This window comes from Pleurodeles waltl, chromosome 8, assembly GCF_031143425.1.
Source record: "Pleurodeles waltl isolate 20211129_DDA chromosome 8, aPleWal1.hap1.20221129, whole genome shotgun sequence".
NCBI classification, from domain to species: Eukaryota; Metazoa; Chordata; class Amphibia; order Caudata; family Salamandridae; genus Pleurodeles; species Pleurodeles waltl.
In genome coordinates, this window is record NC_090447.1 from 872,497,178 (window position 1) to 872,521,792 (window position 24,615).

A 24,615-nucleotide genomic window follows, 5' to 3' on the forward strand; every position below is an offset into this window, starting at 1 on the left:
GAGCAGTGGCACCAGAGCAGGAGGGAGCTGCAACCCACTTGGTCCTGGAGGGTGAATCAACGGAGTCTGAAGCCACCAGTGGGACGGAGGGCGAGGGGAGCTCCACAACGGGAAAAGGAGCATACACCAGTGACAGCGACTCCTCCTCTGATGGGACCTCCCTTGCGGTGGCGGGCACCTCGGTGCCCACCGCATCAACAGGTACAGCCGCCACCCCCCATACCAGCACCGCCCTACCAGCATCCCCTAAGTGTGTGTCCCGTGCCAGCTCACCCAGGAGGGTGGGCATCTCCTTCGCCCCAGGCACCTCAGACCCTGCCCTAGTCAGCCCTGCTGCCCTCAGTGAGGAGGCTATTGACCTCCTGAGATCCCTCACTGTTGGGCAATCTACCATTTTGAATGCCATCCAGGGTGTTGAGAGGCATTTGCAACAAACAAATGCATACCTGGAGGGCATTCATTCTGGGCAGGCGGCCCAACAGAGAACATTTCAGGCTCTGGCCTCAGCACTGATGGCAGCCATTGACCCTGTGTCCAGCCTCCCCCCTCCAACTTCCACTACCCAGACTCAATCCCCTGTACCTCAGCCTATCCCAAGGACACCATCAGACCAGCATGCACACTCATCAACACACAAGAGTAGACATGGCAAACATAAGCACCACACATCCCACAAGCACTCACACAAGCACCATCCCCATGCAGACACAGCAACATCCACTGCCTCCACTGTGTCCCCCTCCTCCACGTCCTCCTCCTCCCTCCCTGTCTCATCTCCACTCACACCTGCATGCACTACATCGTCAGCCTCTACCTCCATCACCAGCACACCCATCACCACACACCGCTCACGTGCACTCACCACCCCCACTACCATGCACACATCCTCAGTGTCTTCTCCCAGTGTGTCTGTGAGCCCTCCTCCCAAAGTACACAAATGCAGGCACACACCCACCCAACAGCCATCCACCTCACAACAGCCTCCGGCCATGCACCTTCACCCAAATTCAGCAAACGTACACCTCCTACAACCACTACCTCTTCCTCCACTCCCAAACCCATTCCATCTTCCCATCCCAGTGTGTCTAAGAAGCTTTTCCTGGCTAACATTGACCTCTTCCCTTCACCTTCCCCCCCGTCCTTCCCCTAGGGCCAGGCTTTCCAGGTCCCAGCCCAGAACCTCAGCCACCAAATCCCCAGGCACAGTGGTGCCACGTAGCGAGGGCAAGGACATTCCGCCACCTGCCAAGGTGAAGAAGCTGCCCACATCCCAGCGGGAGAAGCCGCACCTACCAGCCACTAAGGGCTCCGCCAAGACAAAAGGGGATAGTGGCAAGACACCTGCAGCACCATCAAAGGTGGGGAAGGGACAAAAGCTCAGGACAGGGCACAGTGGCACCGACGGAGGGACCAGTGTCACCCCTTCTGTCCACGACAACACCAACCTGTACGGCGGTGAACACCGCAAGCTGCCCCGCCACCTGCACCGCCACCTGCACAGCCACCTGCACAGCCACCTGCACAGCCACCGGCACGTCTGCAGCCTCAGCAACAGTCCCCAGCATCTTCCCCAGTGGGCAGCCGTCCGAGGCTGTAGGAGACGTCCTGCTGTGTCCCTCAGCAGGTGCTGACCCATGCACCACCTCCAGCACTGCCGCCACAGACAACGCCGCAAGCACCGCCACCAGCCCCGAGATGTGCTCGGACAGTGGCACCACCGCTGACATGGCTACCATCCCCAGTGGTCAGTCGTCCGAGGCTGGAGGAGACTTCCTGGACCGTGGCCAGCTTCCATGAGGCATGACTTCCATCACTGTTTGCACCTGCAGGTGGAAGGCGAAGTCGCAGCAGTGTGGGGTATGTCTCTGCCTCCATGGCATATCATGCTACCTGTTCCTCGGCAATCTCGTCGCACACAAACCCAGGTGAGGGAATGGTACCGGCCACACTGCACGTGGAGCACTGTGGGCACCATGCCCCACTCCAGAACCAGTGGAGAGATACATCCACTACCTCAGTCATTGGCAGGATGAAGCACTCTGGGCACCATGCCCCCCTCAGAATCAGAGGAGAGATACATCCACTACCTCAGTCCTTGGCAGCATGAAGCACTCTGGGCACCAGGTCCCCTCCAGAACCAGTGGAGAGATACATCCACTACCTCAGTCCTTGGCAGGATGAAGCACTCTGGGCACCAGGCCCCCTCCAGAACCAGTGGAGATTGACATCCACTTGAGAGACTGTGGCTTTGCATTCCCCAGGATAAAGCAGTGGGCAAACCACCCACTGGAGAGACTTGAAAGACTGTGGCTTTGCACTCCCCATGACAAAGCAGTGGGCAACCCACCCACTGGAGAGACTTGAGAGACTGTGGCTTTGCACTCCCCAGGATATAGCAATGGGCATGGATCCCCCTTGTGCAGCAGTGGCGTTGTGCGTTCATCTGGCTGAGGAGCCCCCCTCCCCCTGATGTGCCTGTTTATTTTCGATCTGATGCCCCAGCAGTGTTCTCTCCGTTTCTAGTCAGGTATCTTGTGTGGGCTTCGCCCATGCATTTGGGGACCAGTGGTCCATGGACAATGATTGGTACACTATCCGGACTTGTGTAGTTGGTGTACATATTTGTATATACTGATTTTTGACTTATGACTATCAGATTTTTCATGATTACAATCGTTACAATTAATTCCTTTTGTCCTTGCGTTCTTTCGGGGGGGTGGGGGTGTATATGTAATGTTGCTGCATGTATTTGTGTGTATGTTGTTGTGGGTATGGGTGGGGGTGGGGGTATTGTGTGTTGCGTGTGTGTGTCACTCTCTTTTCCCTCCCCCCTCCCCTGTGTTGTAGGTGCAGTACTCACCGTGGTCGTCGACGGCGTATGTCCTGCTCCTGATAGAGCAGGAGGAACACCAGCATAGACAGTACGTGTAGTTCGGGCTCCATGGCGTCCTGGTTCCTCGTTGGGTGTCGAGAGGTGAGTGGTTTCCCTTCTGTGTACTGTTTCCGCCGTGCTTTTGATAGCGTTGGTTCCGCCCCGGAAAAGGTGGCGTATAGGCCTGTTGTGATAGGGTGGGCGGTACTTTGCCCTCCACCTGTCTGTTGGCTGTTACCACCACGGTGTTTGTTTCTACCGCCGTGGCGGTCGGAGTTTTAACGTGGCTGTCTGTGTTGGCGGTTTCCGCCATGGTCGTGATTCCATTTTTTTCTGCCGGCCTGTTGGCGGTATTACCGCTGCTTTATCACCGACCGCCAGGGTTGTAATGAGGGCCTTTGTGCCAACCACTTAAGTAGACTTTTTAAACATGTCTTATGTCTGCCATTGCAGTGTGTGTGCAGTTTTAAACTGTCATTTTGACTTGGCAAAATAAACTTTTTTGCCAGGCCTAAACCTTCCTTTTTAATACATATATCACCACTAGGGTAGGCCCACATGGCCCGTAGGGTAGGGTGCATTGTATTTTAAATGCTGGAAATGTACTTTTAAGATTTACATGCCCTGGTAGTGAAAAACTCCTAAATTATTTTTTCTCTCCTGCAAGGGCTACACCTTCCTTAGGATAATATTGGGTTATCTAATTACATTTAATAAATGATAACTTTTCTTTGGGAAAAGCTAGACATATCATGTCTAGTGTTTACGGAATTGTAATTTAAAACCCTCTTTAATGGTAAATTCATAACATGCCACCCTGATTCACATGACTGGGTGTAGTTGGTGTAGTGTCTTGTGAGTTAGTGATGACGGGACCCTTTTGGTTCCTGATGAACTCCATAGAACTGTGACGTTAAGTAGTAAGATGTGGTGAAAAGATTATATGTTTAGAATGTTGAGTTTGCGCTTGCATACAGAGGAACAAAAACATGTAAGACCAAGCTCCCTGTGTGGCATGTTCACTTACGAGTACCCAGGCTGGGGAGGATGTTCCATGTGGCATTTGTGATTTACTCCCAGAGAGTGTCACAGAGGGGGACTGGAGTTGGCAGGATGGGCCATCCTGACCTGATGCGAGAGGCAGAGGTGTCACCTACCACAGTTACAATTCAAGGAAGCTGACTAAGCACACACACAGAACTTCACCCTAACCTTTTGTGACTCCAGGCCTCCTGGGAGTAGGGCAGGGAGGAAGAAAATTCCAGAACTAGATGTGGGCTGAAAGTCTAGAAGTTTCTTCCACTTCTAAGCAGGCACCAGGTATGAATATTGGGCCCTAAGACCCACTGGTAAGTACACCCCTGGACCTGTGGATACTACAGAAGAACTGCCCTGCTGCCCGACTGGTCAGTTACATTCCTGAATCTCGACCTAATGTGTGCCAAGGCCTCAGCTGGCTGCGCCTCTCTGGCTGCTTTCAATTCTACTTTTCTTATATCTGTTTCCAGCTTTGCTATTTCCTCATTAAGGGGCATATTTATACTCTGTTTGCGCCGGAATTGCGTCGTTTTTTTTTACGCGATTCCGACGCAAAACTAACTCCATATTTATACTTTGGCGTTAGACGCGTCTAGCGCCAAAGTCCATGGAGTTTGCGTCATTTTTTAGCGTGGACACCTACTTTGCGTTAATGATATGCAAGGTAGGCGTTCCCGTCTAAAAAAATGACTCCGAGGCATGTGCGCCGTATTTACACTCCCGGGCAAAATTCACGCCTGGGAGTGGGCGGGTCAAAAAAAATGACGTACGCCGCTTTTGCGCCGTTTTTTAGCGCCTGGTCAGGGCAGGCGTTAAGGGACCTGTGGGCTCGGAAGGAGCCCAGAGGTGCCCTCCCAAGCCCCCAGGGACACCCCCTGCCACCCTTGCCCACCCCAGGAGGACACCCAAGGCTGGAGGGACCCATCCCAGGGACATTAAGGTAAGTTCAGGTAAGTTTTTTTTTTTGTGGCATAGGGGGGCCTGATTTGTGCCCCCCTACATGCCACTATGCCCAATGACCATGCCCAGGGGACAGAAGTCCCCTGGGCATGGCCATTGGGCAAGGGGGCATGACTCCTGTCTTTGCTAAGACAGGAGTAATTTCTTTGGGGGTTGGGAGTCGGAAAAAATGGCGCAAATCGGGTTGAGGCGAAAAATTTGCCTCAGCCTGACTTGCCCCATTTTTTGGCGCCCAAGCTCCATATCCCCCTACGCCGGCGCTGCCTGGTGTACGTCGTTTTTTTTCACGCACACCAGGCAGCGCCGCCGGCTAACGCGTCATTGAATAAATACGGCGCCCGCATGGCGCTTCAGAATGGCGTTAGCCGGTGCAAATTATTTTGACGCAAAACTGCGTTAGCGCAGTTTTGCGTCAAAAAGTATAAATATGGCCCTAAGTCCCTCATTACGAACATGGCGGGTTGGCCCGCCATGCCGACATTGGCCGCTGAATCCGCCAGCCCGCATGGCGGGCCAACCAGCCATATTCGGAACAATGGCAGCCTCACTCACCGCCAGGCTTCCGCCGTCAGGCAGCCTGGCGGTGAGTGAAAACACTATCCACCAGGGTAGCTGCGCTACCCTGCTGATAATGTTCCCATTTCCACCAGCCTTTTTCCTGGCGGGTTATCCCGCCAGGGAAAGGCTGGCAGAGGGGGTGCCCCGGGGCACCCCTGGCACCTTGCATGGGCAGTGCATGGGCCCCGGTCCAGAGCCCCGTCGCGCAGGTGGCAGTGATCTGTGCAACGGGTGCAACTGCACCTGTCGCACAGAGGCATTGACTGCGGCTCCATGTGGAGCCACCGTCAATGTCCCGGCCGGGCCTTTCTGTGAGCTGGCAGGCGGAAACAATGTTTCCGCCCGCCGGCCCACAGAAATGTTCGTAATTTGGCCGGCGGGGTTCCGGGGTCACTGGCGGTCAGTGTTTTGACCGCCAGAATGAACACGGCAGTTGTTACCGCCGTGTTCATAATGACCCCCTAAGATTCAACTTAACTTCATATGCAGCTGTTTCACAGTTGGAATGCACGTATACCTCAATGGTGTCCATTGTAAAGAAAAGAGTCTCCACAAGTAGTAGTGCTAGTACATGTATATTTAATAAAGAATAACAGAGCCTGTGACCAGCACACTTTGCACCGACTGATGTCCGGAACCAACTGTCCAAGCAACAGTTTATTCTAATACCAGGCAGAGTCTAGAACTGGAACATAGAACACCGTAGTAGTATTAGAGTAAGCATGTAAGTGCAGGTAAGTACAAGTGACTTTTTAATACAAAAGCAAACATGAACTCCATTACATACCATTATATCATCTTCCCTTTTTAACAAACAAAGAGAAATTGAGTAATGTAAATAAAAATCCTTAAACCTCACAGACATAGAGGAAGTGCAAGAAGAATACATCTCTACAGCTGGAGCACCAAGCACCACATGTAGAACTTCAAAATCAGAACTAGGTCTGTTGGTTTCACCTTCCAACCTGGGCAGTGTAGAAGAAGTACCATCATATGTAAGCAAACTTGACAAGGAGGCTGCAGAAGCAGTAAATGATTGAGAAAAAACACTGGAGGGTAACTGACAAGAGTCACTGGAGGACCCAGCAGATGGTTGAGTAGACTAGAGCCACCAGCAGCTATCTAAACTTGCTCCTTTATTTAACAGACTTACAGGTTAAGGTTCTCTTAGCTTGATCCTGTGACAACTTTACTAAACTCTTTCTACTCCACCACTCTTTACCCAAAATCAAAACAGCACCTTTAGACTCTTTAAGAATTTGCACAGGAGACATGAATTTAGACTCTACCTTTCTTACTTTATTGGGCTTCTTGATGAGATTCAATCTCCAACATCAAATCAGAAAGACTTGATATGATGTCTATTCAAAATTATCTTTACAAATGTTCTGTTGCATGGACACACTAGAAGCAAGTTCATTTATCTCACCTTGAAATAAGCTGTCTGAAGCACTTTGTAAATTTTGTAAGTCTTTTACCCAGTGAGGTCAAACTTTGATCCTGTGAGCTCTATTTTGTAATAGCTTAAATGGTTAAAAAACAGTGGTCTGTTGGAGCTGTATGGTATGACCATAATTTCTATCTCAAAAACATTCTCAGCATCAAACCCTAAAGTTACAGTTGTCTGAACACCTTCTTTCAACCTCTCCACTAAGCCTTTTGGCAAAGGAAAATATAGGGCAATTCACAATTATGTAATGTGAAATGAGTAAATAAACTGGCTCATCTGCATAGAAATAAAATGTGTGCTGTTGTCCATGGCAAGTTCTTTTGGGACACCTTCAACTCCAAAAATTATTTTCCAAAAATATAATGACAGCATTGTTTTTTGGAGCAGAAGCAAAATCTAATTAGACACCAACATATATGTTTGCTCTGATGGTAACGTTTCAAACTGGCCAGCAAAGTCTAGGGCAACTTTCTCCCAAGCACAATTGGGCAAAGGAACCATGGGCCTGATTTACAGTTTGGTGGATGGGTTACTCCATCACAAGCATGACGGATATCCTGGCCACTGTATTACGATCCCATTATATCCCAAGGGAATCGTAATATGGCGGATGGGATATCCTTTACGTTTGTTATGGAGTAACCCATCTGCCAAACCCTAAATCAGGCCCCATTTCTAAAGGTGTCTAATTAGTTTTTCAGTACTTGACTAACAAGAGACAAATATTGGAATGATTATTAATTAAAAGACCTGCAACTTCAAAAAGGGCCACCAACATTACTGTTTAATGTGTTTCCAGGTGGCATTCAGCCAAAGATGCTCTTCATGTGCTTGCTTACTGAACAGATCCATGATGGAAATAGGAGGTACACAGATTGAGTTTCAACAAATCACCCTTTATTACTGACAACTCATCAGGAACTTAAGTAGAAAGCCTCAATGGAGGAACTAAATACTTTTCTTTGGGTCATCCAACTCTGACAAAATTCAAAAGTTTGTGAATGACATCATCTTTTGAAGCGTCAAGCTATTCCTGAGATGAAACAATACGGTGAAATAAAGGTGAAAGAGCTGGTGCTGAAACAAATAAGATGCTTAATGTTGAGAAAGCCTTCTTCAACAACATCAATCCAGACAAATTTTTCACCTTTCTTTAGTATGTTACTCATAGGTTGCACTATTAGCACTATATCATCTTGTGGATTTTCGGTAACGGGTGGCAATCACTTGTAATATTCTTATTGAGTGTGCGAAGGTCAGCACATAAATGAATCTCCCTCTACTTTTTTCAAACTAGTTCGAAATGGTTTTTAGAATAATGCAGAATTGGTTTCTTGAATAATGTCCTTCAAGACCAGTTTATTCAACACTTTTTGAGATGCGGGTCTTACAATATGTGTAACTGGGGGAGTGTTTTCCTTAAGCCTGGTTTTGTGTTCAAACGTAGTAATGGTGCCAACTTTTTCATCAAAAACTGCTGGAAACATATTGACAACATGTGTAACAAAGTCATCATTGGTGTTTGTTTTCAACTAGAGATATGGGAATATTAGAAGTAATCACTAGCATGCCAGAGCCTATATCCAACTTCAACACGTCACACAACAATATTTCTGCCTTTCAAAGCAACATATGCTTTTGTTCCTTCGAGACATCCACCTTTCCGGAGAGCTGGAAACACGCCGATGTCAACGCCCTGTTGAAGAAACCCAAAGCGGACCCAGATGACCCCAAAAACTATCAGCCCATCTCCCTCCTCCCCTTCCCAGCGAAGGTCATTGAGAAAATCGTGAACAGCCAACTATCCCGCTTCCTGGAAGACAGCAAATCACTCGATACCTCTCAATCCGGATTTCGCAAGAACCACAGCACGGAGACCGCACTCATTGTTGCCACAGATTACATCAGGACCATGCTCGACGAAGGCGAAACCGCAGCGCTCATCCTCCTGGACCTATCCGCAGCCTTCAACACCATTTGTCACCACACCCTTCGAACACGCCTCCACAATGCCGGGATCCACGGCAAGGCCCTTGACTGGATCTCTTCATTCCTCTCCGGCAGAACCCAGAGAGTCCACCTTCCGCCTTACCTGTCCGAATCCTCCAATACCATCTGTGGCGTCACTCAGGGATCCTCCCTCAGCCCAACACTTTTCAACGTTTACATGGCTCCTCTCGCCAACATCGCATGATCCCACCACATCAACATAGTATCCTACGCAGACGATACCCAGCTGATCATCTCCTTTACGAAAGACCCTACAACCGCAAGAAACAACCTCCACAATGGACTTCACGCCATCGCCAACTGGATGGAATCAAGCTGCCTCAAGTTAAACACAGACAAAACAGAGATCCTCATCTTCGGCAGCAACCCCTCCGCTTGGAACAACTCCTGGTGGCCTGCCTCCGAGCCGCACCCACTCCCACCAACCAAGTACGGAACCTGGGAATCATGTTGGACTCAGCACTCAGCATGACTCAGCAGGTCAACGCAGTCTCCTCTTCCTGTTACAACACCCTTTGCATGCTCCGCAAGATTTTCAAGTGGATTCCCGTCGAAACCAGAAAGACAGTCACCCACTTCCTGGTCAGCAGCCGACTGGACTACGGCAATGCACTCTATGCAGGAACCACGGCCAAACTACAAACGAAAATGCAACGTATCCAAAACGCCTCCGCCTGAGTCATCCTCGATGTCCCATGCTGCGACCACATCTCTGCCCACCTCAGAGACCTACACTGGCTACCCGTACCGAAGAGGATTACCTTCAAACTACTCACCCACGCACACAAAGCCCTCCACAACACAGGTCCGGCCTACCTCAATGACAGACTCACCTTCCACACTCCCGTCCGCCAGCTCCGCTCCGCTCCGCCAGCCTCGCCCTCGCCTCCGTCCCCCGCATTCACCACACCACCACCAGAGGAAGATCCTTCTCTCACCTCGCCGGCAAGTCCTGGAACTCCCTACCGCTCCACCTACGCCAGACCCAGGACCTCCTGACTTTCAGGAAATGTCTCAAGACATGGCTATTCGACCAGTAGCTCCCCCCCAGCGCCTTGAGACCCTGACGGGTGAGTAGCGTGCTTTCTAAATTACATGATTGATTGATTGATTGATTGATTTAAATGTTCCTACCCAAACTCATAACTGTATTCATAAAATAACCAAGCATCTCCATATCCTGATCCCCGTAAGCCTGAGGATGTATATCAGGAGTGTTCAACACCATATCCCTACCCCAGTCTTTATAAAACTGTATCAGAAATAATAGTGATGGGTGCTCTTAAATTAGCCATCATGTTTAAAGTAAGTTTGGAACCTAATATTACTTCTCACCAGGGTCCTTTGGCTTTGACAGTGGCACCAGCATTAATGCCAACAGCAAGTACTAGTTCGGATAAAGCATAGGTGCAATTATCCATTTACCCAACTTGACTCTGTTGACCTAGGTAGGCGTTTTGCCACTTTTGCACACCCTTTGAAAGTGACCTAACTTTTAGAATTTAATGCAGCGTTTACCTTGTGCTGGACAGCTGTGATTATTACATAAATGAGCTCTAGTGCCACACCTGTAACAAACCCCATGATTTTCTAAAACATGTCTTTTAAGGTGTACCTTTAGCTGAAAGAGCACTAACTGTATCCGCCTCAAGCAGTGTTGATATTTGAAGTAGAATTGAACGAGGGTATCTCAGCCATCAGTCTACTAGTCACAATAGAACATTCTATGACTTTAGCCTAACCATAACCTCCTATAACGTTGTATCTCTGCAGCTCAGAAGTCTTTCTCGGACATTTTTCGTAAAACAGCTGTAGACAAAAAGGATTTATAATATAAATGTCAAGCGATACCACAAGATTACAGTTGGACAGCAGCAATCTTAAAACAGAAATGTATTCCTCACTAGCTTGGTGTGAGTTCTGCCATCTTTTGAGGGAGTTAAAGCATTCCAAATGTACACTTGGCTCTTTTGAAAGCATGTTTTTCTGTTTAGTCCCAGCCTCAATATACTCATTCCCAACTCCAAAATGGCCAGGTGGGGATTCTAATTCTGGTAAATTATAAAACCTTTGCTGATCCTCTTGCTCTAAATTTCTAAAAAACAAAGAAACCTTTGTCCTAGGTTCAAAGTCAACAGCATCAATTGCAATCAAGTGATTTTCAAATGCACGCAACCAGCTTTTCCATTGCACACAACCAGCTTTTCCATTGCATGGAGGCTTTCCCAGGATGTTAAAAAAGCAGAGAAATATGTACCAATTGATATTGTGAGGCTGTGAATTTTCTAATATGTTTATTAATGATCTTCATACTAAGATGTGTAATCAATTAACGTATAAAATGATTGTTAGTGTTCGTTTTCTGTTCCTAACTGAGCAAAATTCTAACTAAACGTGATGGGTATTTTCCATAATTCAATGCTTGCATAAAAGTGTTCTTGAGGTTTGAGTAGATGTGTCCACAGCTACACCTAGTGGGTAGCTTCATTATGTCTTACAAGGTCATGTTTTAACCGAGCATTGCATAAGTTGAAATGTCCTATTGTTTGAGAATGTAACTAATATTTGGTCTTTCCTCGAGGATGGAAGTAAAGAGAAACTGTAAAAGTTTCTTCCTGAGACTAGGCATTTGAGAGGCGATGAAACAATGGAGCTGCAGACGAGACAAAAGACGAAACGATACTATTGAAGAAAATTTTCTAGTTAATGTAGAATTGTTGTGTTTTAGGTCATCAATTTAGTTGTTGATTGGCTGAAGCATAACCACCCCATAGATTGACCAATCATAAGCTTCTTAGGATTTAGTATAACAACTGATGGTGGGCACAAGATGAGCAGAGATCCCATGTTATAGATGAGCAGAGATTCTATGTTAGAGACTTGAAGCGAGATTCCGATGGTTTCAATGTGAGAAATAGCATATAACTGCTCAGGGGGGCTGAACAGAGTCATGCTGGAAGAATGCCATTCCACTGACACTGCACCACGGTGAGGGATGTAGGTGCTGTGTGGATGGCAAGTGGTGTAGAGGAGCAGCCAAAAATGAGTAGAAGCGTCAGTGATGATTGCAGCGATGATCACTGGAGGAGGCAAACAACACTGAGAAGCAGGTAGGAGCGAGGAGCAGTGTTGGTGGTCTCTCAGAAAAGCAGGAGCTTGTCCCCAAATGTAAAGAAAAGGGTCTCCATAAAGTTGCAGTTGTGGTGCAGGCAAGTTTAATAAAGAATAAGGGAGTCCAGAACTAGTGCAGCCTGTGCTGATAGATGTTCAGGACCAATTGCAAGAGCAACAGTTTACCCGAACACCAGACAGGGACTTAAACTGGATGGTGGAATCCCAGACAAGAGTCAACAGGTAAGTACAAATAAGTACACGTTATGTTAAAATACAAAAGTAAGTATGAACAGCATTACACATCGTTACATCCACTTGTTCAAAACGCCCTCCTTTGAACCTTTATTGATTTCAAAATACTGACATATGTGATTTCCTGAGATTTTGTGGAAGACCTTGACCTGCAATGCTGTGAGCTGTAATCTCCATGTCAGGGGGCACAGCCTACACTGCCCCCAGCTCAATCGTACTGTCAGTGTGTCGTGGTTAGATATAGCACATGCCAAGTGCAACTATTCAGTGTGACTGAACTGATCCTGTGCATATTAAGAGCATAATAATAATGTATCCTAGAACGCAGGCTAGTGTGAGTATTCTCTGTCCGTTGGGTGTGTTATACACCAGACATCGAAATGTCATCAGTTCTGCAACCATCCTTCAAGTGTGGCCAATACCTTGACACTTTGTGTTTTTGGTAAAGAGGACCAACCCTAGCCATAACACCCTTTGGAACACTACACACGTCTCAAACCTAGACTGATGGTGTGTGAAGGTGTGCAATTACATGGGGTTGTAGTGCAAGCAACAATTATCCACTGTAATGCATTTGAAGCATACACACTGACTAATGTGAGTTCTTTGCCATTTAGATGTCCATCCACAAAAACAAATCTACCTTTTTTTTCATATGTTTTACATTCCTTGTGGGCACGAAGATTAGCAAGATGGGAGTAAACAGTGATATATAGTCTCTTTGCAGGTATTCGCCGCATATGTAGAAACAATGAGAATCAATCATAAGACAGGGAAAATACAGACTGGAAAACATTGATATAAGTTCAATATTCATGTATAGTCAATAGTAACTGACTTGTTTCGAGCTGTGCTCGGGTGACCTCAAAAGCATGTGCTGTGAACCAATGTCCCATTAGACTATAAGTAGCTAGAGGATCCTGTTTAGGCAGAATGAATCTATTTCACGGGGATGAAGAAAAGGTCTTGTGCTGTGTGGGGAAGAACAAGTAACAGGATAGGTACTGGGCGGAAAAAAATTATGGGGGGTAAGAAGCATAGGCAATAGCAATGGGTTTGTGGCCAGGTATTGGGGCTGAGGTGAGGACAGGGGTGTGTGGTGAGGGCAAAGGCAGGGTAGGGAGATGGAGTTAGTCGTAATGTTTCATCTTTCAAATAGTTTCTCAGGGTTGGGAGGAGAGAGAGGTGGATGGTCATGGAGCAACTCGAAAGTGCACTTTGCAAGCTTAGACGGTACCTTTGGGTTTATGTTAGAGATCCAATAGCATATCCTGTTTATTCAGGAGAGCAGCAATTATGAGGTTATGTAGTCTGGGAAGAGAGGGTCATCAGCGGTGAGGTCCCTAAATTGCGTGAGCATTATGTCCCAGGTGAAGTCGTCAGGCCTCTTCACAATGAAATGCCGAACTTTCCACCTCCCCCAACATAGCATTGCTCTATGTCGTTGGGACAGGGTCGGGGAATGCTGGGCTCTCCAGTGTAGGGCTAATAGGTGTTTTGCCAGAAGGAAACCAAGATTAGTGAAACATGTGAAGACCTTATAGCTTTTCCCCCTGCCAAAGAGAAACAGAGCTGTTGCCTCCCAGGTGTTTCATGTTGTTAGTTCAGTGACTGTGAATAGTGTGTTGTATACGGTTTGCGAGTAGTTGCTGATGGCGGGACAGGACCAAAGCATATGGTTGAGGGAAGCTATCTGGGCCTGGCATCTGGGGAATGCCAGGTTGGACATTGGAAACATGTGGTTTAGTTGGGAAGGCGTAAGGTATGCCTTGTGTAACACCATAAATTGAGTATTTCTGAAACACACTTTTCTGGAAATGGATTGGGGGGATTCTAGGGCTTTCGACCGTTCCGTGTTGTGCAGTGGTCTAGCTAATTCTTCCTCCTAGAGTTGTTGAAGTCATATCAGTGAGGGCCCAGGATGCTCCTTTATGACTCTGTAGAGCATGGTTATTAAGTGACGTCCCTCCCTCAAAATGTATAATGTATGTATTGACATGTGGGTAGGTGGGTCATCGTCTATCGGACCCCATGTTGACTCTTGTGTCACCAGTAGTTGTCCTTATAGTAGTAATAGTTCAAATGTGAGAAGCTGGGCATTTTGGAATAGATCACCCACAGTGTCTAGGAAATGTTCATGACAGACCGACAACTGATCAGTGGTGAAAGGTCCTAGGAGCCCAGGGAGACCGTGAAGGGGAAGCATGGAAGAATAGGAAGGTATGTGTTTCATCAATTTAGAGATCCGGGCCAAGCATTTCCTAGCAGTCCATACATGGAGGGACAAGGATGTTGTTTAATTTTTGGGTCGAGGAGTTGCTGTAGTATGTGGTGAGGAAGAGGACTATCCCCTGTGCTTGACTCATAAAGATTCTTTCTCGCCAGCCATTGTGACACCCATTGTAGTTGTGCCGCTAGGTAGTAGGCCTCAAAAAAGGGCGATCCAAGTACTCTTCAGCCCGCAAGGAGCTGGAGGTTATTAAAGGCTACTCATCTCCCCCCATCATCCCCTAGCAGGTCTCCTAGCATCTGGTTTTGATCTTGGAAAAATAATTGATGGGAAAGACCGGGACGCTGGTAAAGTAGTATAATAATCTGGGAAGGACTATCAGTTTGGAAAGGGCTACTTGGCCTGTGAGGGCGAGTGGTAGCTGCTGCCAGAACCTCATATGGGATTTAAGGGCTGTAAATGACTTGTGCAGATTACCGCAGAACAGTTCCTGTGGTGAGTGGTAGAGCCTGATTCCCAGGCAAGGGTGAATGGCCAAGATGTGTGTCCTGTGGGGGTGTATCATGGCAAAGCAGGAAAAAGCAGGATTTCCCCCAATGCACACAGAGGCTGGCAACCTCCTTGAAATATCGAAAGTGCTCCGATATGGGTGCATATTTATAGAAGGAGATTGTTGGCATAGAGGGGTATGGCGTGTGTAGTTCCCATCAAGGGAGGAGGCTGGCCTGGCTTGTAGTGGGTACCAAGGGGTACTTACACTCTGTACATGGTCCAGTTATCCCTTATTAGTGTAGAAGAGGTGTTTCTAGCAGCTTAGGCTGATAGAAGGTAGCTATAGCAGAGCAGCTTAGGCTGAACTAGGAGACATGCAAAGCTCCTACTATACCACTGGTGTCATATGCACAATATCATAAGAAAACACAATACACAGATATACTAAAAATAAAGGTACTTTGGGGCATATTTATACTCTGTTTGCGCCGGAATTGCGTCGTTTTTTTGACGCAATTCTGACGCAAAACTAACTCCATATTTATACTTTGGCGTTAGACGCGTCTAGCGCCAAAGTCCATGGAGTTTGCGTCATTTTTTAGCGTGGACACCTACTTTGCGTTAATGAGATGCAAGGTAGGCGTTCCCGTCTAAAAAATTGACTCCGAGGCATGTGCGCCGTATTTACACTCCCGGGCAAAATTCACGCCCGGGAGTGGGCGGGTCAAAAAAAATGACGTACGGCCGCTTTTGCGCCGTTTTTTAGCGCCTGGACAAGGCAGACGTTAAGGGACCTGTGGGCTCGGAAGGAGCCCAGAGGTGCCCTCCCATGCCCCCAGGGACACCCCCTGTCACCCTTGCCCACCCCAGGAGGACACCCAAGGCTGGAGGGAGCCATCCCAGGGACATTAAGGTAAGTTCCGGTAAGTATTATATTTTTTTTTTTTGTGGCATAGGGGGGCCTGATTTGTGCTCCCCTACATGCCACTATGCCCAATGACCATGCCCAGGGGACAGAAGTCCCCTGGGCATGGCCATTGGGCAAGGGGGCATGACTCCTGTCTTTGCTAAGACAGGAGTCATTTCTATGGGGGTTGGGAGTCGAAAAAAATGGCGCAAATCGGGTTGAGGCGAAAGATTTGCCTCAGCCTGACTTGCCCCATTTTTTGACACCCAAGCTCCATATCCCCCTATGCCGGCGCTGCCTGGTGTACGTCGTTTTTTTCCACGCACACCAGGCAGCGCCGGCGGCTAACGCCGGCTAACATCATTGATTAAATACGGCGCCCGCATGGCGCTTCAGAATGGCGTTAGCCAGCGCTAATATTTTTTACGCAAAACTGCGTTAGCGCAGTTTTGCATCAAAAAGTATAAATATGGCCCTTTATTTTTATGACAATATGCCAAAAGTATCTAAGTGAGTGCCCTCAGTATGAGGATGCCAAATATACACAAGATATATGTACACAATACCAAAAATATGCAGTAATAGCAAAAGGAAGGAATGCAAGCAATGTAAAGTTACAGTAGATTGCAATAGGAGCACATAGGTGTAGGGGCAACACAAACCATATACTCCAAAAGTGGAATGCGAACCACGAATGGACCCCAAACCTATGTGAGCTTGTAGAGGGTCGCTGGGACTGTAAGAAAACAGTGAGGGTTAGAAAAATAGCCCACCCCAAGACCCTGAAAAGTAGGTGTAAAGTACACCTATATTCCCCAGAGAGCACAGAAGTCGTGATAGGGGAATTCTGCAAGGAAGACCAACACCAGCAATGCAACCAAAGTGGATTTCTGGACGAGAGTACCTGTGGAACAAGGGGACCAAGTCCAAGAGTCGCGTCAAAGTCGAGAGTGGGCAGATGCCCAGGAAATGCCAGCTGAGGGTGCAAAGAAGCTGCCACCGGATGGTAGAAGCTGTGGATTCTGCAAGAACGAAGAGGGCTAGAAACTTTCCCTTTGGAGGATGGATGTCCCACGTCGTGAAGAAGCTTGCTGAGGTGTTCCCACGCAGAAAGACCACAAACAAACAAGCATTGCTAGCTGCAAGTTTGCGGTTAGGGTTTTTGGATACTGCTGTGGCCCAGGAGGGACCAGGATGTCGCCACTTGGATGAGGAGACAGAGGGGGCGCCCAGCAAGTCAGGGAGCCCTCACAGAAGCAGGCAGCACCCGCAGAAGTACCGGAACAGGCACTTGGAAGAGGAGTGAACCGGAGCTCACCCGGAGACACAAAAGGGAGTCCCACGACGCCAGAGGACAACTCAGGAGGTTGTGCACTGCAGGTTAGAGTGTCGGGGACCCAGGCTTGGCTGTGCATGAAGGAAATCCTGGAAGAGTGCACAGGAGCCGGGGCAGCTGCAAATCACGCGGTACCCAGCAATGCAGTCTAGCGTGGGGAGGCAAGGTCTTACCACCACCAAACTTGGACTGAAGAGTCACTGGACTGTGGGAGTCACTTGGACAGAGCTGCTGAGTTCCAGGGACCACGCTCGTCATGCTGAGAGGGGACCCAGAGGACCGGTGATGCAGTCTTTTTGTTGCCTGCGGTTGCAGGGGGAAGATTCCGTCGACCCACGGGAGATTTCTTCAGAGCTCCTGGTGCAAGAAGGAAGCAGGCTACCCCCAGAGCATGCACCACCAGGAAACAGGCGAGAAAGCGGCAGGATCAGCGATACAAGGTTGCAGTAGTCGTCTTTGCTACTTTGTGCGGTTTTGCAGGCGTCCTGAGCAGTCAGCGGTCGATCCTTTGGCAGAAGGTGAAGAGAGAGATGCAGAGGAACTCTGATGAGCTCTTGCATTCGTTATATGAAGAATTCCCCAAAGCAGAGACCCTAAATAGCCAGAAAAGGAGGTTTGGCTACCTAGGAAGGAGGATAGGCTAGCAACACAGGTAAGAGCCTATCAGAAGGAGTCTCTGACGTCACCTGATGGCACTGGCCACTCAGAGCAGTCCAGTGTGCCAGCAACACCTCTGTTTCCAAGATGGCAGAGGTCTGGAGCACACTGGAGGAGCTCTGGGCACCTCTCCTGGGAGGTGCAGGTCAGGGGAGTGGTCACTCCCCTTTCCTTTGTCCAGTTTTGCTCCAGAGCAGGGCTGGGGGATCCCTGAACTGGTGTAGACTGGCTTATGCAGAGATGGGCACCATCTGTGCCCATCAAAGCATTTCCAGAGGCTGGGGGAGGCTACTCCTCCCCAGCCCTGACACCTTTTTCCAAAGGGAGAGGGTGTAACACCCTCTCTCTGAGGAAGTCCTTTGTTCTGCCTTCCTGGGCCAGGCCTGGCTGGACCCCAGGAGGGCAGAAACCTGTCTGAGGGGTTGGCAGCAGCAGCAACTGCAGTGAAACCCCGGGAAAGGCAGTTTGGCAGTACCCGGGTCTGTGCTAGAGACTCGGGGGATCATGGAATTGTCTCCCCAATGCCAGAATAGCATTGGGGTGACAATTCCATGATCTTAGACATGTTACATGGCCATGTTCGGAGTTACCATTGTGACGCTATACATAGGTAGTGACCTATGTATAGTGCACACGTGAAATGGTGTCCCCGCACTCACAATATCCGGGGAATTTGCCCTGAACGATGTGGGGGCACCTTGGCTAGTGCCAGGTTGCCCACACACTAAGTAACTTAGCACCCAACCTTCACCAGGTGAAGGTTAGACATATAGGTGACTTATAAGTTACTTAAGTGCAGTGGTAAATGGCTGTGAAATAACGTGAATGTTATTTCACTCAGGCTGCAGTGGCAGGCCTGCGTAAGAATTGTCAGAGCTCCCTATGGGTGGCAAAAGAAATGTTGCAGCCCATAGGGATCTCCTGGAACCCCAATACCCTGGGTACTTCAGTACCATATACTAGGGAATTATAAGGGTGTTCCAGTATGCCAATGTGAATTTGTGAAATTGGTCACTAGCCTGTTAGTGACAATTTAGAAAGCAGAGAGAGCATAACCACTGAGGTTCTGGTTAGCAGAGCCTCGGTGAGACAGTTAGGCATCACACAGGGAACACATACATATAGGCCACAAACTTATGGGCACTGGGGTCCTGGCTAGCAGGGTCCCAGTGACACATAACAAACATACTGAAAACATAGGGTTTTCACTATAAGCACTGGGCCCTGGCTAGCAGGATCCCAGTGAGACAGTGAAAACACCCTGACATATACTCACAAACAGGCCAAAAGTGGGGGTAACAAGGCTAGAAAGAGGCTACTTTCTCACACAAACCCCCCCCCCCCAAACGAAGGACAATAAGGCTAACCTTGGCCAGTTGAGACTTTATTGTCTAAGTGGTGATAAGTGGAGAGTAGCTCTTCAGTAGACTGGTTACTCCCTTTATCATCCACTATATGGTTACTTCCCTGTGGGGATGTAAACCACCCTGTTTGAAGTTTTTTAGCTAACCAACAATGTGAAGATATATTTTCAGAGTTTCTATCAGTAAGTTTTAGTTTAGAACAGTGGGAATTGTCCACTGGACCTATTTCTAGTGATGAGAATGCCAAACAGGGATGCTGTCTCAGTAAAGCCATAGCTGGGCAAAAACTTTGTCCATATGGCTGTAAGAGAGAACAGGGATGCTGTTTCTCTTGAGTTGGAGCAGGGCAGGGATGCTGTCCTATGAGCTCCACACTAGGGCAGGGCTGCTGTCCTAAGTGTTGTGAGGCAGTGCAGGGTTTCTGCACTAAAGTTTCTCTGGGAGGGTTGGAGGGATGCTCCATGTTAACTAAAAATGGTGCTCTTTTTCTCACCAATATTAGTTATCCCACAGAGAGGTACTTCCACCTCAGGGAGTACAGCTATGCCAGCTGATGATTCCCTTGGTACAGGTGCCACCCCAGGAGAGGTTTCTCCCACCACAGGAATGGTATCCTGAATGGCAGGGTGGGTAGGGGATACTGTGATACCCTTTTTACCTGTTGTTGGAGAAGGATCCTGAGTTTTCAGGCCTTTTTCTCTCCTTTGCTTTTTCATTTCAGTAGAAATGAGAGGTAACAATTCCTCAGGGATACCCAGCATGGCTGCATGGGTATAAAACTCTACCTCAGCCCAACCTGAGGTCTCTAGGTCATTACCTAAGAGACAGTCTACAGGTAAGCTAGGTGATACTACCACCTGCTTAGGGCCAGAAACTCCACCCCAACTAAGCTGAACTATAGCTAAGGGAAGAAACTTAGTGGAGTTATGGACATCAATAATCTTGTACTGTAGTCCAATGATGTGTTGTTCAGGAGGCACTAGGTTTTCAGTCACCAAAGTGATACTGGCCCCTGTGTCCCTGTAGGCCTGGGCCTCAACACCATTTATTGAAACTGTCTGCCTGTACTTATCCATTGTAAGGGGACAAGCAGCCAGTGTGGCAAGGCCAATGCCACTAGGTGTGACAGAAACTGTCTTGGGACTGACTACCCCAGTTTCTATGATGGACCCATAAGTGAACCCAATCACAACCTTAGCTTGACTGTTGCCAGCAGTCCCACCACTATTACCACTACTGCTAGGGGCACTAGAGCTTGATGTATTAGTGGTGGTAGGCTCAGGGGGTTTACCTGGACAGGACTTATCCCCTGGCCTATGGCCTTTATTTTTACATACAAAGCACCAAGGCTTTTTAATGTGTGTAGGTTGTGGAGAAGAGGTAGAATTTGATTTATCCCCACCCCCTGAAGAGTGTTTAGGATGTGAAGAAGGATCTTTGGTTTTACCCTTATCCCCATGCTTATCCTGAGATTTCTCACCATCTTTCTTCTTGCCATCCTTGTCACCCCCTGTATGAACTTTTCTGTTCACTCTTGTTCTGACCCATTTGTCTGCCTTCTTTCCCAATTCTTGGGGAGAGGTCAGATCTGAGTCCACCAGATATTGGTGTAACAAATCAGACACACAGTTATTCAGAATATGCTCTCAAGATTAGATTGTACAGGCTTTCATAGTCAGGAACTTTACTGCCATGTAACCACCCCTCCAAGGCCTTCACTGAATAGTCAACAAAGTCTACCCAGTCTTGTGAGGACTCTTTTCTGGTTTCTCTGAACTTAATCCTGTATTGTTCAGTGGTTAAGCCAAATCCATCCAAGGGTGCATTCTTCAAAACTGTAAAATTATTGGCATCCCTTTCCTTAACAGTAAGGAGCCTATCCCTACCTTTTCCACAGAAAGATAGCCATAGGATAGCAGCACACTGCCTTTGAGGGACCCCCTGTACCATACAGGCCCTCTCAAGTGCAGCAAACCACTTGTTAATGTCATCCCCCTCCTTGTAAGGGGGAACTATCTTATGCAGATTCCTAGAATCATGCTCTTTCACAGGATTACTATCGGGAATACTGCTGCTGCCACCATGGGGTCCTAACCCCAACCTCTGTCTTTCTTTTTCTAAGTCTAGAGATTCCCTGTCTAGAGCCAGCTGTTGCTGTTTAAGCTTCAGCCTGGTCTCTTCCACTCTCAATCTATTGAGTTCCCTTTCTAACAGTCTGTCATCAGGGTGGGTGGGTTGGGAATGTTTTGACACAGAAGAATGATGTGAATGAACAGAGGGGGACCTGTCCCTAACAGTTGGCACTCTAGCAACCTGGCCTGCAGGAATAAAATCATCCCTACTGTGATGTGAACTTACATTACTACCCCCTATGCTAGGTGGTCTGCTGAGGGGCGGGTTAGGAAGGGCACCCTCTAACACTCTTACTGGGGGCTCCCCTGAGTCAGAGTGTGAGCTATCTCCTAACTTCTCAATTGAAGTGCTAGCTAAGGCCTTATCATTTTCAATAAGCATGTTAGACAGTAATTCTCTAGAGGGGTTCTTTCCCCCACTAAACCTCTATCAATGCAGAGACTCCTCAAACCCTTCCAGTTAAGGTGGTCATAAGCTGAGCTGACCAGATTAAGAGAAGTTCCTACATCAGACATGATAGAAAAAGGTTTAGGGACAGATAAAAGAAAGAAAAAGTTTCAGGACTTTTTAAGGAAACAGAAAAAAAACTTTTTCAACTTTTTAGAAACTTTTTGAAAGTTTAAGAGTACTTTTCAGCACTTAGCAGATAGTGTAAGAGAAGAAAAGCAAAACTTTTTAGTTAGGTGTACATACACTGAACTTGTTTTGTATATTATTCTCTTATGAAAAGTACACAATGACAAAGTGGTAAGTAGTTGCAAGTACTTATCCTACCGCTGCACAACCAATGTAGGAGGCTGGCCTGGCTTGTAGTGGGTACCAAGGGGTACTTACACTCTGTACCAGGTCCAGTTATCCCTTATTAGTGTAGAAGAGGTGTTCCTAGCAGCTTAGGCTGATAGAAGGTAGCTATAGCAGAGCAGCTTAGGCTGAACTAGGAGACATGCAAAGCTCCTACTATACCACTGGTGTCATATGCACAATATCATAAGAAAACACAATACACAGATATACTAAAAATAAAGGTACTTTATTTTTATGACAATATGCCAAAAGTATCTCAGTGAGTACCCTCAGTATGAGGATGCCAAATATACACAAGATATATGTACACAATACCAAAAATATGCAGTAATAGCAAAAGGAAGGAATGCAAGCAATGTAAAGTTACAGTAGATTGCAATAGGAGCACATAGGTGTAGGGGCAACACAAACCATATACTCCAAAAGTGGAATGCGAACCACGAATGGACCCCAAACCTATGTGAGCTTGTAGAGGGTCGCTGGGACTGTAAGAAAACAGTGAGGGTTAGAAAAATAGCCCACCCCAAGACCCTGAAAAGTAGGTGTAAAGTACACCTATATTCTCCAGAGAGCACAGAAGTCATGATAGGGGAATTCTGCAAGGAAGACCAACACCAGCAATGCAACCAAAGTGGATTTCTGGACGAGAGTACCTGTGGAACAAGGGGACCAAGTCCAAGAGTCACGACAAAGTCGAGAGTGGGCAGATGCCCAGGAAATGCCAGCTGAGGGTGCAAAGAAGCTGCCACAGGATGGTAGAAGCTGTGGATTCTGCAAGAACAAAGAGGGCTAGAAACTTCCCCTTTGGAGGATGGATGTCCCACGTAGTGAAGAAGCTTGCAGAGGTGTTCCCACGCAGAAAGACCGCAAACAAGCCTTGCTAGCTGCAAGGGTCGCGGTTAGGGTTTTTGGATGTTGCTGTGGCCCAGGAGGGACCAGGATGTCACCACTTGGATGAGGAGACAGAAGGGGCGCCCAGCAAGTCAAAAGCCCTCACAGAAGCAGGCAGCACCCGCAGAAGTACCGGAACAGGCACTTGGAAGAGGAGTGAACCGGAGCTCACCCGAAGACACAAAAGGGAGTCCCACAATGCCGGAGGACAACTCAGGGGGTTGTGCACTGCAGGTTAGAGTGTCGGGGACCCAGGCTTGGCTGTGCACAAAGGAAATCCTGTAAGAGTGCACAGGAGCCGGGGCAGCTGCAAATCACGCGGTACCCAGCAATGCAGTCTAGCGTGGGGAGGCAAGGACTTACCTCCACCAAACTTGGATTGAAGAGTCACTGGACTGTGGGAATTACTTGGACAGAGTTGCTGAGTTCCAGGGACCACGCTCGTCATGCTGAGAGGGGACCCAGAGGACTGGTGATGCAGTCTTTTTGTTGCCTGCGGTTGCAGGGGGAAGATTCCGTCGACCCACCGGAGATTTCTTCAAAGCTCCTGGTGCAAGAAGGAGGCAGGCTACCCCCAGAGCATGCACCACCAGGAAACAGGCGAGAAAGCGGCAGGATCAGCGATACAAGGTTGCAGTATTTCACTCAGGCTGTAGTGGCGGGCCTGTGTAAGAATTGTCAGAGCTCCCTATGGGTGGCAAAAGAAATGCTACAGCCCATAGGGATGTCCTGGAACCCCAATACCCTGGGTACCTGAGTACCATTTACTAGGGAATTATAAGGGTGTTCTAGTATGCCAATGTGAATTGGTGAAATTGGTCACTAGCCTGTTAGTGACAATTTAGAAAGCAGAGAGAGCATAACCACTGAGGTTCTGGTTAGCAGAGCCTCAGTGAGACAGTTAGGCATCACACAGGGAACACATACATATAGGCCACAAACTTATGAGCACTTGGGTCCTGGCTAACAGGGTCCCAGTGACACATAACAAACATACTGAAAACATAGGGTTTTCACTATAAGCACTGGGCCCTGGCTAGCAGGATCCCAGTGAGACAGTGAAAACACCCTGACATATACTCACAAACAGGCCAAAAGTGGGGGTAACAAGGCTAGAAAGAGGCTACTTTCTCACAATATCCCATTGCCGTCCCTCCAGGCGGAACAAGTGAGCTAGTGGCTACATGGCAATCGCGAAGAAGAACAGGAACAGGGGCTAGCCCTGATGTGAGCCACATCCGATTGGGAAAGGGGCTGATGTGAGGCACCCTACTCGTACCCTAGAGTCTGCCTGTGTATGGAAGTTTTGTATATGCCAATAGTCCTGGACCTATTCCTACCACTCAAAGGACTTTGAAAAGGTATTCCCCGGAGAGGGAATCAAAGGCTTTCTCAAGATCTAGTATAAGGCACGCAGCTTGAGGATAACACAGCAATGCTTGGTCCATGACATGAAAGAGTTGCCTTATCTTATTGGATGTATTGTGACCTGGAGCAAAGCCATTCTGGTCAGGATGAACTAATGCAGGGAGTATCTGTAGATATCT